Consider the following 12,465-nt stretch of genomic DNA (forward strand, 5'->3'; position numbering starts at 1 on the left):
AACTCCTGTCACAGTAACTTTGTTGCTAGAAAGAAAAGAATGGCAATAACACTGGAAAGAACTCCTAGGGAAAAAAATATCTAGATTCCATCTTGCTAGTGCTTCGGGTTATAAAAAAAATAAGAAATTCAGGTACCAAAAGTAAGGATGCTACCAAATTATTTTAGAATTGATAATGGTTTAGAAACCAACTTTTAAACCCAAACGTTGAGTAGATTTAGTACCAGTTCTTGATGGCATGGCTGTTTTTGGCAACAGGGGAGTTGTCAGCACTGTTGCATTTGTCAGCAATGAAGGTGACTGACTGTTTTGAGGAATCCTGTGCTTAACATAGTGCAATGTCAGTGTTTTACCTACTGTGTGTGTATCTTAGGCTTTTATAGCAAGATCCGGGCTTCATTGAGAACAGCCATTAAACCGAGTGGAGTAAAAATAGTCTTAAATGTAAATAGTCCACTGTGATGTTAATGTCTGTCACATAATAGTCACTTAGAGGATAGGTGGTTAACATAGACTAGAAGCAGAAAATTAACATGATCAGTTGTAATGTAGATTGCATTTATAAGGCATAACTGCACTGTAAATAAGCAAGTTTGTCTAATTGTAAACTAGGATTGGAGTAAACCAGATAATGTTTTTTTTAGAATGATTTTGCTTTAGTAGTTAACCTTTTGAATTCTAGTCTTTTAGAAATGAAAGGCTATATAGTATAGACAGCATAATTCATTCATTTAACTAATGGATTTTTTTCTCATTTCTGTTTTTTGAGGAGCTTTTATTTAGACAGGGTCTTTTGTGCATTCTATCAGAACTATTTTCCTGTCTGGGACAGTATTATCTGCTCTGACAAAGGCTGACTGCAGCTTTATAGCTGAGAGCAGCTTATTAAAGGCTTTATTAGACAGTCTGAAATTATTGAAAACAAAACAGTCCATGGGGACTGTTGCTGCCTTCTTTTTCTTTCTGCTCATTACTGGTGCTAAGTAACTCTTCTCCCCCTCCCAAACTGCTTGCAGCATTAGTATGTAAATTAAATCTCTCACTCCAACAGATCACAGTAAGTTTACTCTACAATAACTTGCAAATCTTTTTCCTTGCAGTTTTAGAGAGGTGTGTACATTTCCGGGAGAAACTTTTTTATTGATTTGCAAATACTTTGGGATTTTTTTCAAGTTTTCTGTACTGCAGGCAGTTGTAAAATTCCTATTAAAATGATTTCTGACTGAATATCTTCTTAGTGTTGTGCTCCTTCTGCTCTTGAAAAGATCTCTTGTGATTTAGATGGACAAGATGAGACTGAGATTAATGATCAATGTTATTGAAAGATTCTGTATGCCAGGCCAGACTTCCCTTCTCACAGCCATGACGGGTCAGAAAGCATAGCTCTAACCCAGAGGCTGGATATTTCCTGCAGAATAACTTGACTACAAATGTAATTTAACCAAGGAATCTGTTGCCAATACGAACCTATTTATATGTTGGCCCTAGCAGACATTTATTTAAGCTAACCTACTTGAAGTGGTTAGATTAATTTCAGAGGCATAGAAGATTAATTGGTGTGCTATGCTAAAGGTTTTGCCAAATAATCCTGGGAATTACCTCCACCAGTATCTCTAATGTTTCTACAGGGGCTGGATAAAAAATGCCATATTCCATTTATCATAATAATCATTTGCTCAAATAAAAACCGCTAACAAAAGAACAGATTCTACATGTATGTCTAGTTTTGCAGTTTAACATACCAGCTTGTGATGTTTGAGTTCCATCCCTGGTTCACCATTAGACTCAGGCAGATCACTTATTGTCTACACTTTTTTTTTTCCAGAATAAAATACAGATTGTGATACTTGACTCTCAAGTGCTGTGAAGTTGTCATTGATCATGCATTGCTTTGAAGATTAAAAGTGCTTTGTTTTTTGTTTACCATTTTGCTTCTGAAATACAAAATATAAAGTACAGTAGCTTTAAACGCATCAGCAAAGTTGCCCAGAGTTCTTTTTGGCCACATATAAGCTCCTTTATCTAATTGTTTTTCTCTATAGGGTGAATCTAGTGACTGTACTGAGCTGAAATAAGAGGTGTTAGAAAATGGAAGCTTCAGATGCTGTCTGTTTCTTCTGTTTTTTGTCTCCTTGTATTATTTCCCTTCTTTGATCTTGAATGGAAAAGTAGCAAGTTACCTTTGTATTAAAGGAAAAATACAAGATTTCTTAGGAAACCCCTTATTTATAATTTGCCATGTTAACTTACCTGTTAAAATCAAGTTCATTTTGACAGAGAATTTTGTATTAATGACTCTGAAGCCTGTATTAGTGATACCCTATTGACCAGGGTATTTAAGGCTGTATCATTAGTGGCTGAAAAGGTAGCCAAATTAAAATATAACCATTTATTTTTGTTTCCAGTGTGGCCTCTGTAAGGACAAATACAGTTTTTACGTTGTAAAGATCTGAAAGTCAGCCTGCAGGCATCTTTTGTTTTCCCCACATCCATCGTTTTAAAATCATCCTCACTGAGTTCTGGTAAGTCTTTTCTGGTAGGGAAGTCAACTCTTATATCAATTCTCTCTGCTGAGCTACCTGCAAGAGAGGAATAGGAGTGCTCATAGCAGAGTTTTTCTTCAGGAGTTGTGGAAAATGTGACACCTTGCATTGCTATGGGGTGGGTTTGGTTGGTTTGTTTGTTTGGTTTTTGACTTCATAGAGTTTTTACACCTGAGGGAGGGACAGTTAGTGAATTTTCTGTTGCCCAAGATTTCTCTCCCGTGACTTTTAAACATCCAAGCTTCCACCTCAATCATATGGGAGCTGCTGATGTTCAGAGCATCTGAAGAGGCGAGCCTAAAGTATCTGACACTACGTGTCCAGGATAAATAAAGACATTTCGGAATAAGTAGTCTCTGAAACAAGATCTTAAAAGACAAAATGTTAGTGAATATAACTATATGTATTGCTGTATCATGCACTGAAATGTGTACTGTAATTTAATATATTTTACTGTATTAATGATAGATTTAATAGCAGATTTCTTAATTAGAACCTTAAAATCAAATTCTAATTGTGAGAAACAATCTGTAGCCAATAACACAGGCTCAGGCGTAGCATTTTTATTGCAATGGTGGGCATCCTGCAAGCAGGAGAGCACAGCATAACCTTATCTTCCCTATTACCCAACTCTTGATTCCTTATGTTTCCACATTGGCTGAGTACTACGGGTTCACGAGCTACTCAATGCTTTTTACTACATATATGTACAATTTTGTATGACCAACCATTACTTTCTCCTTTTTCTTTTTTTCCCTTCCTGTCTCATGACCACAGGGGCTCGTGATTTTTTATTTTACTGATATCAAACTTCTCATCTTGTTTTTCTTATCTATCCTCCTTTTTTGGGGACAGTGCGACCTTCCCCTTTTCTGCTTAACATAGACCTCACTGTTCAATCACTTTTGAATATGCAAGATCACTGGAATTTTCCTCTGCAAAAACAAAACCTTATGTCACACAGGTCTACAAAAAGGCTTCCATTGTGAGCACTTTTTGATGGGAGAAATCGGCGATGTATGTGTTGCCTTAGGGTTGTAATTAGGGTTAGGGTTGTTAGGGTTAATGTTAGGGTTGTTAGGGTTTGGAGAGCGAGAAAGCACAGAGTCCTGTTGTGTGTGGGGTTGTGTAAAGGCTCCCCAAGGGAGTTCAGGTCTACCCAGAGGCTTCCATTGGGAGCACTTTTTGATGGGAGAAATTGGTGACGTAGGTGTTGGCTTAGGGTCATAATTAGGGTTAGGTTTACTGTTAGAATTAGGGTTAGTTTTAGTCTCTTGAGCATGCAGCATGTCCTTTGACACTAAAAGTGGCTGTTACAACAGAAAGTTGTCACCTTACTTGATAGCATAACTGAGTAAGGTTGGTGGTGATAAACTAAGGTGGGTCAAAACCTGGTTTATACTCTATTGTTTTAAGAAAATAAATATAAAATTTCCCAAAGGTTTAGGAAGCCTTCTAGTATCTTGGTCCGCAAAAATCTTTCTAAATAAATCTGGGATGTTAAATTTTGTGACATATGATTGTATAATACTGTTGTGCTGTCGCCCAGCTAAACTAGGACAGGAGAGCTATACAGTACTTAGTTGTGAATGGTTTGTTGCCCATGATGCTATCAGGAAAAAAACTTATACTATTGCAAGGGTGCAGACAATTGCTTAATTGTACGGTCCTACTGGCATAAGATGCTTTTGGAAATTTTCCTGAGACTCATATCCTGTGCTAATTAACAGTAATCCAACTGGAGGATCCCAGAGCGATGCTTCTGCATATTTTTTTTTCAGCTTATGCTGGCGCTCTTATGTTCTTTCCTTAAATAATTAATAATCATTACTGCCTGCTGTGCTGTGGGTATATGCTAGTGATCTCAGATCTCAACGTATTTGCACCATTCCTGTTCCTGTCAACAGCTTGGTTTTGCTCTTTGCATAGGCTTTCATGTTAAGACCTTCATTAACTGGCAGTGGGGTATGGATTTCAGTGGCATCGGGCTTTGATGTCATTAAGTAGCAAGCTGTTAAAGGAAGTGCCACCTATTTCATTACTGTGACTATTTTTATGCAATTAAGTTAAATAGCAAGTAGAAAACACGTGCCTGTTACTAAACAGCACTTAGCACACAAAGCCCTTTATCTTGCTGACCCCACAACGACTATTACAGGTACGTGATGTTACTGTTAGCCTCAGTGGGAAGCCACAACGTGGGTTAGTGACAGCAGGAGCGGATTCTGCCTTGATTTCTCTGTGTTCACCGTGCTTTTACTCGGCTTCGGTCTGCAGCGGGGACGGGCTGCGCCCTCAGCACCTGAGATCGGGTTGATTCGGAGAGTCACGGTAACGAGTGGTTGGGCAGGTGAACGGATGTCTGGCCCGGATGGAGGCTGTCAGAGAAGGTTGTTGGAAGATAACTCCTGGTGGATTAGCTTGAGTTTATGACTTTTCACAGAACCTGCTGACGTTTCATAGCACCATAGAACAGCCCGAGCCGGAAGGGACCCCCAGGGACCATCGAGCCCAACTCCTGCTTTGCAGAATTTAATGTTCTTAGCACGCTTTTATCCGGCTACGTAGGTGCCTTAACATCCCGGGGATTTATTTACCCCGGCACTCCCACAGTCGCCCTGCGCAGCTCACAGGCCAGCGGTGCGCTCCTGGCGACGCATTTCGGGGGCGGGTCCCAAGGGCAGGTAGGCCCCGCCCCTACCCCATCCGAGGCCACGCCCCCTCGCGCGAAGCCCCGCCCCCTCCCAGCACGCCACGCCCCTACCCTGCGGAGCCACGCCCCTCTCCGGCAACACCACGCCTCCCTCCCTCCGTAGCCCCGCCCCTACCCGCCGTGACCACGCCCCCGGGTGCTGTGGCCCCGCCCCCGGGCGCTGTGGCCCCGCCCCCTGCCGCGCCGCCCCGCCCCTTCCTGCCGGCCGGCTCTCGGGTGCTGCCTGCGGCGCCGCCGCTGCCCTGGGCCCGGGGCCGCGGCGGGTCCCTCCCCCGGAGCCGCCCAGGCGCCTCCCTCGCCGCCCCCGTCCCCGCCCTCCTTCCCCGGGCCGCCGCGGTGAGTCACGACGGGAGGAGGCGGCCGCACGGCACCGCACGGCTCCGCTCCGCTCTCGCCTCGCTGCCGCCCGCAGGAGCACCGGGGCCGGCCCGGCCCCGCCCGCAGGTGAGCGCGGCCGCCCTTTGTGCGCGGCGCCCGGCCGGGAACAAAGGCGTCGGGGCGGGCAGGGAGGCGCCCCGCGGCCCCGGGCCTCCCGCCGTGCCCGGTGAGGGGCCGCAGCCCCGGGCCTCCGGCTCCGTCTTGTCCTTTCCTTCCTTTTCTTCCTCCTCTTCCTCCTCTCCTTCCTCCTCCTCCTCCTCCCCGCCCCGGGGCCCGGCCACCTGCGGAGGCGGCGGCCGCCAGGCCCGGTGCAGGTACGGGAGGTGCCCGCTTCGCCTCCTGGCATCGTCACGGGGCGGCCGGCTTCGGGGTCCCGGCCCCGAAATGGCCGCGTTTCGGGCCGCCAGCCGGGGGTCCGCTCGTCCCGGTGCTCCAGGTGCGCTGGGGCAGGTGGCCCGCCCGTGGGCCGCACGGCAGCAGGCAGCCGCCCTTTGCTTCCCAAAGGCTGCGGTGCTTGCGGCGTCCGAGCCACGGTGAAGCGCAGGCAACCTCCGTGCAAACACCTCGCCTCGGCCGGTGTTTAATTCGTTAGATGTCTTCGCCTATTAGACGTCTTCTGGAGCATCCGAAGCAGCGCTCCGTAACTTTCTACTTGGCGTAAAAATGGACAGCATCCGCAGGCTCACCATAGTTTGGTCTCTCTTAGATCCACGAGCAGCATCGCTTCTAAATCAGAATACAAATTGTGCTCTAGAAGCAGCTGAGAGCTGATGGTAGCTTCTGCTCAACGTCCAGATGCGCTGCATCAGCGAACGTTTGACTTGCAGACTTGCGTTTGCTTTCTCTCTTCCTCAAGAAGGGGATGTTTTGGTCTGTTGTATATCATCTTTTATTTGACCGTTCCTCATCCTGGTACGTTTAACAAAGTAAGCTTTGATGCTTTGTGGGATGAGAGCGAGACATTCTGCAGATGTGATGGTTAAAAAAAAAAAACACTAACAAACCAGACACTGGAGGCGAGTTAGGTTTACTTGTTTAGTTTTCTGACCAGACTTACCTCCGGTATGGCGATAGCCATCTCTCGTGAGAATTTTGGGAACATCACTTTTCAATAAATTTACAACATCCAGATTTTCTGTTTAGTTTTTGTTGGTCACTGAATTTGCAAGCTGTCAACTTCTTTTGCCCTTGATACTTGTGGACATCATGTGTGATGTGAAGTAGCCTTCTGAAAGAGAAACATCGTGTAAATGGTGAAGAGTGAGGCTAAAGTTTATGCCTAAAGAAGTTTGTTTTAGAAGTAGAGGCCTTCAAAGTGAAGAGACGTACAGAAAGCTCAAGTATTGCATCTTTTGTAAATGCAGGCTTATTTTCTTATTAATCTAAAAGTTACTGTTTGCCTTGAAAAATAAATACAGATAGCAAATAGTGGCAGGTGTACTTCAGATACACTGGAGTTGCTTCGCTTTGGCACTAGCTGGAAAAGCATCATCTCTTATACCGTAATTCTTGCCCCTTGGTAGAAATTGGCATCTTCTTCAGTACAATTTAAAGTTGCTGCTAAGCTGCTTTGCGTGCTCTCTTACTTTATGTGGTGCATGGTAAGAGCGGAAATCTGCGCGGAAGCCTGTAGGATTAAGCAAATGAAAGAGCAAGGCCATTTTTAACAAGTTAACTGATAGTGGATTGGCTGAAGCGTTATTATGGCTTACCTAAAACTGCTTCAAAGCAATGTCTTTGGTTCAATTCATTTTAAACATTGCAGCAGAGATTAGGGAAAGTCTTACAGGACATGAAGGCTTTCTGTCATCTTTGACAGCCAAACGGGAAGACACTGAATTCTTCATCAGGAAAATCTTCCCAGAGCCTGATAGCGTAATAAATACATATCAGATATACCACGGTTGTTACTTGCTTGGATGCCTGTTTGCGGTTGTGTATAGGAGCTCTATTTATTGCACAAGCACTGTAGGTGTGTAGGCAAAGAGGGTTATTTCTTTCCTTGCGATACGAATTGAAGCCTCTATCATCTTAACACGAACTGGTTAATACTAGTACCTTTCAATAAACATATAACAATAATGTTAGGGAATAGAGGAGCGCAAAAAGGAAGTTACGAATCCCAGTTTAGTGGGAAGTCTGTAGTACTATGAAGTTCTTCCCTCTCTACCATCCTGGTGTCTCAGTACAGTTGCTTTGCAAGAGAAGAGAGGTTTCCAAAACAATTTGTTATTTTCTAACAAACACAACTGAACTGAAACAAAATTTTGTAATCGCAAACGTTGACTGATACACATCTATTGCTAAAAATTAGTCTGCAGTTGCACACAAGGAAATAAACTGAACAACTGCATGTGTTTGGTAAGGTGTGACTAATGTTCAAGATTGATGATTTGCTTAGAAAACTGCTTGTGTAAAGATACCTATTTGTATTAGTTTAATTTGATTTTTTTTTCTTTCCAGAATGTTTGTCAATAACTAATGTGTACACTTGTGATTTTACTAAATATTTCAGTTTGTAAGTTTGTTGTTAACTACAAAGCATCCTGAGCATCTGACCTAGTTTTAGGTGTCAAAAATGCACCAAAGTGGAGTGTGTACGGAGAAACAAGAGGCTTTTGGAAGCTGCTGTTGAATATGCATGGCGAAACTTCCAGTAGAGTTTTTTTCAAAAAGGAAGGATTAGGTATCTTCAGAAATATTTCCATGCGTGTGGATGCAAAGCTGCATTTCCTTTTATTGCAAGCTGTCATCAGATTGGATTTCCTGCTGAAATGCAGCAAAGGTAGTAGCAGCTGTCATAGCTATACCGGTACCCGTGTGTACATAATGCTGAAGTGACTGGACCTGATGTTAGTGTTTCTAATTGTAAAAATTGTAATCCCAAGAAATATGCCAAATATTTACATTATGGGAGTTGACCTAAGTGTATAGCAAGAGGGTGGTTATAATTCAGTTTTCAGACAGTGAGAGTAAATGACTTTCTGCTAGGTTTCCAGATATTTTAACAGTGATGATGCAGCCAGTCAATCATGTTCTTTATTTAAACTATTACTGTTCAAAATGGTACTTCAGAAATGGTACGGTAGGAAATTCAGCCAAAAATAAATTTTGGTTTGTAACAACAAACGTGTCAAGAACAGCAAAGAAATCTTAGCACATAACAGTTTTGATTGAGCCCTCTTTAAAAAGCAGTTAGTCCTGCATGTTTTTCCAATAGATTAACTAAAATCCATCATATCTTGTAAGATTCTTTCTGAAGGTATGTCCGTAAATATTTTTTGTCTTCCGTGTTATGTACGGTTTCTGCTTAGATGGTTTAACTCTTATTTGTGATGCCTCTTTGTAAATTTTAGTTTGAAATAACTCTTTGTATCACAAGTATTAGAGTTTTTGTTTTTAGTTTGAGTGTTCTGATTTGCTGCCAAATTAATGGTATTCATTAATTTAATTTCAAGAAAGCTCTTGCAAGTATACAAGTAGGTGAATAGTCCCAGAAGATGTTAATATTTTGACGCTGATGTACACAAAAATGTAAATTAGTATAATGAAAGCATTCTGTCACCCACTCCACACCCTAAGAAATGATGGTAGTCTAATGGTCTTGCTTGTAAGTACATGGGAGAAATAATAAATATGTTTTACATTTAATAAAAACTTTGTACCAACAAACTTGACTTCAGTTAGAAAAAAGCAAAGCATTCTGTTACTGTTCATGATGATGTTCTGTCTCTAATAATAGGTGAGACTTACGGTTCTTTTTTCCTTTTAAAGAGCCATGGCCTGACCACGAGCTTTTTCAAAAGAAAAAAAGACCAGAATGAGTAAAACTACGGAAAGTTAATAGGTGAGAAGAAACCAAAGATCAGAAAAATAACTGAAAATCTTCAATCGATGATTGAAAAAGGAGAATACTCTTCTGACTCTGGAATTTGTTTTCAGACTCAGTGTTGGGGAAACATTATGTAACACATATTCCTTAAAAATGAGGAAGGGGAATTGCTTGTTTCTGCTCACTATTGTTGATTTGATAGAACATTACAGTGCTCATACATAGGTTAAGTGTCACTGTGAAGAAAGGAGGTGTAATCATACTTCTTCACTAAGTGTTTTGGGGGTTTTACAGAATATCAAATCCGCAAGCGTATTTTTTGTTGGTAATTGTGATTTTTTTTTGTGTGTGTTGTTATGCTATTTGAGCATTAAAACAAACAAAGAAAAAAACACGTGTAGATAAAATGCTGCAGAGGGGGAACCAAAAAATTCTACTTGGACTTGTGGAACTCCTGTGACTGACTTGTAACAACCATTGATCAGGGAACAGAAATGCAGCCGATAGGTTTGTATAACGCTGCACTTGACTCGGGATGTTCTGTTTCCTGCAAGTATTTAGACCAAACATTTATCTGGTTTTGGAATGTCTATTTTCTCAATATATTATGAGGATAACTAGCAAATATGGAAGCAACTGAAGTAATCAGCTCTGTTTATGGCCATGACCAAGCTCTGAAACTTTCTGACTCAGTTTATCCTTCTGTAAAAATGAGTTGACTAATTCGCAACAATGTTGTGATGTTTAATTAAGTGTAATTGTTTTGCCTGTGAACTCATCCAGGTCTTGATTCAGTGCACACTGAAGTCAGTGAGGAGCTTTTAATTAATTTGATTGAGCTTTAACTAAGTGTACGTGTACAGGCACCCATGTGCGCTTAAAGGAAGCGTGACCTAAGTTTTTGCTACAGACTTTATTTAGAGTGGCAGCATGAAGGCTGAAACAGTTTCAAGTAAAATTACTGATAGAGGCTTTTTGTAGAAATGAGAAGGGGATAGTGTGGTTCTGGTCACCTCTGATGTCTGTTACCATACTCATTTAAATAGATTGCTAACTTTGTGCTGGATCTTATATGGAATGCTGGTAATTTCATTGTGTCCTGGTGGCTTGCTCAGTCAGTCTGGGGATGCAGTACCAAACTTCAAGATAAACATGGTAACTGAATGTTTATGCAGAAATAATCAGCAATAACACACTTAAAATATAATTAACTTTAAGAGTTGATGCCAAATTGAGAAAAATAGGAGCATTCACGTCTGCTTAGCTCTTTTTTTTTCCAGGAATGTATGTAGGTGCCAAATCATACTCATTGGTTTATGTGGAATTCGTGAAAGGGTTTGCTTAACTCCAGAGGTCAGAAATGTCTTTTTTTTTTTTTAAACAGAACTGTTATCACTGAAACTTTATTTAGCAGCTCCAGAAGACTGCAAAATACATCTTTCACAAATCACATAAACCTTTTTGCAACAAGTTTCTCATGCTTTACTGCCATGATTTAGTTCACTAGCTCTTACAAAAGATGTTTTAAACCTTAGGTAAGATTCCATATGTGTAATAGTGCTTGTATGTGAGGAAATATAGTTTTGGCACTTTGTTTTTAATATATCTATTTCATTGTTCTTAATAGCTGTGATTTTTGATATAACCGCTACAAGCTCCTTCCTTTGGTTGATGTTAATAAAGATGTACTGTAATTGTACTAACAGTTTGGAAAGTGTAAAAATCTGCCTTCAGCTTCAGTAATTCTCTTTTCTCAATCTGCCTTAAATTAGGTGGCTATTGCATGCAGCATCTTCCTCGGGGAAGCTTTCTGAAGCAGTGTGAGATCTCATGGTGCTTTTAACTTGCAGAAGAATCTGCCTTGTCTTGAATGTTGTTGTTAATGGTCTCTGAGCTAAGACCTTTTGTTATAATTCGTATATATTGGAGTTTGATTAATCAAAATGTATTTTATTGCATCTTTATGATTCTCCCGTTCTTAGTGGAAGGAGTGACATTTATCCTGTAGATGTACTGAACTCTACGTATTTACGAGATCTTGAAACAATCAGTTTTAAGTATTTAGCTTTGTTACTGTTAATCCTTGAATAAATCGAACCTGCCAGGCAGTTCTGCTTCCAGTTTTCCATGAATCTCAGGTTGGTTGCCTTTAACACGTGAGTGTCCTCGATCTTGCCTTAGCCTGTGATTCTTCCTGTTGTCTTGGGACTCTGACGTTGGCCGGTCCAGCACTGACTGGGACTTCATATAACGCCTAAAGCTCCTGTAGTCAGTATTTACTTCTCTCCAGCCTGTGTGTGTGTTTGTAGGGTAGTGCTAAAGAGTGATTTCTGCTGTCAAACAATGACCTCATACAGGATTATTTCACAGTTCAGGGCTAATATAATTACCTTTACATACAAAATTGTGGCTAGGGAGGAAGGAAATTGCATCCCTGTTCCTGAGAAATAGGAAGTCTCTTGAAGGCAAGAGTTCCTTCCTTGTAATTCCTCTTTACCAAAAACCATAGATAGCAAAACATCTGCAGTGAAATTGGGTTGTAACTAGGAATTTGTATCAAGTTTGTGAACATAAAAAACTTATCAATTAAAGAGAGTATTTATCTTTCTCTCTGTTGACCTAAAGAGACTAACAAAAATCCTTTTGTTTTGCTTTTTTAATAGATCCTTCAGGAAGTAGGCGAACTGGTATACTTCTGTAGATGTGATTAGAACAGCCATTTAGACCAATTTATCAAACATTACCAAGAAACTTTTCAATGAGTATTCTTTTATGAAGGTCCTAGGGGAGCAAGAAGGGTCTCTTGGCCATATCATCCAATAATAAAGATGCTACCAGATCACTGAGGAGACAGAGGTTCTGTGCTGGGGTCAGGGGAAAAAAGGTGGATCAGAAACATTTGTATTAGACAAATAGCCATTAAGTCTTAGTTTGAGCAAGAAGTATTAATGAAATACCACTCCAAAGGGTTTGAAAACCTGAACTATGAAGGTTCAAAA

The 12,465-nt window shown here is 41.2% G+C and overlaps 1 protein-coding gene across 1 annotated transcript in view; it reads left to right on the forward strand.

Annotated features, from left to right (window-relative positions):
- Positions 1 to 5,454: 5,454 nt before the first annotated feature.
- CTNNBIP1 (catenin beta interacting protein 1) overlaps positions 5,455 to 12,465 on the forward strand; it is a 92,142-nt gene continuing 85,131 nt past the window's right edge. Inside the window, exon 1 of the mRNA XM_080563709.1 lies at positions 5,455 to 5,700. The gene's annotated coding sequence lies outside the window, so the exon portion shown is untranslated. The remainder of the gene's footprint in view (positions 5,701 to 12,465) is intronic.

This window comes from Anser brachyrhynchus, assembly GCF_964034855.1.
Source record: "Anser brachyrhynchus genome assembly, chromosome: 21".
NCBI lineage: Eukaryota > Metazoa > Chordata > Aves > Anseriformes > Anatidae > Anser > Anser brachyrhynchus.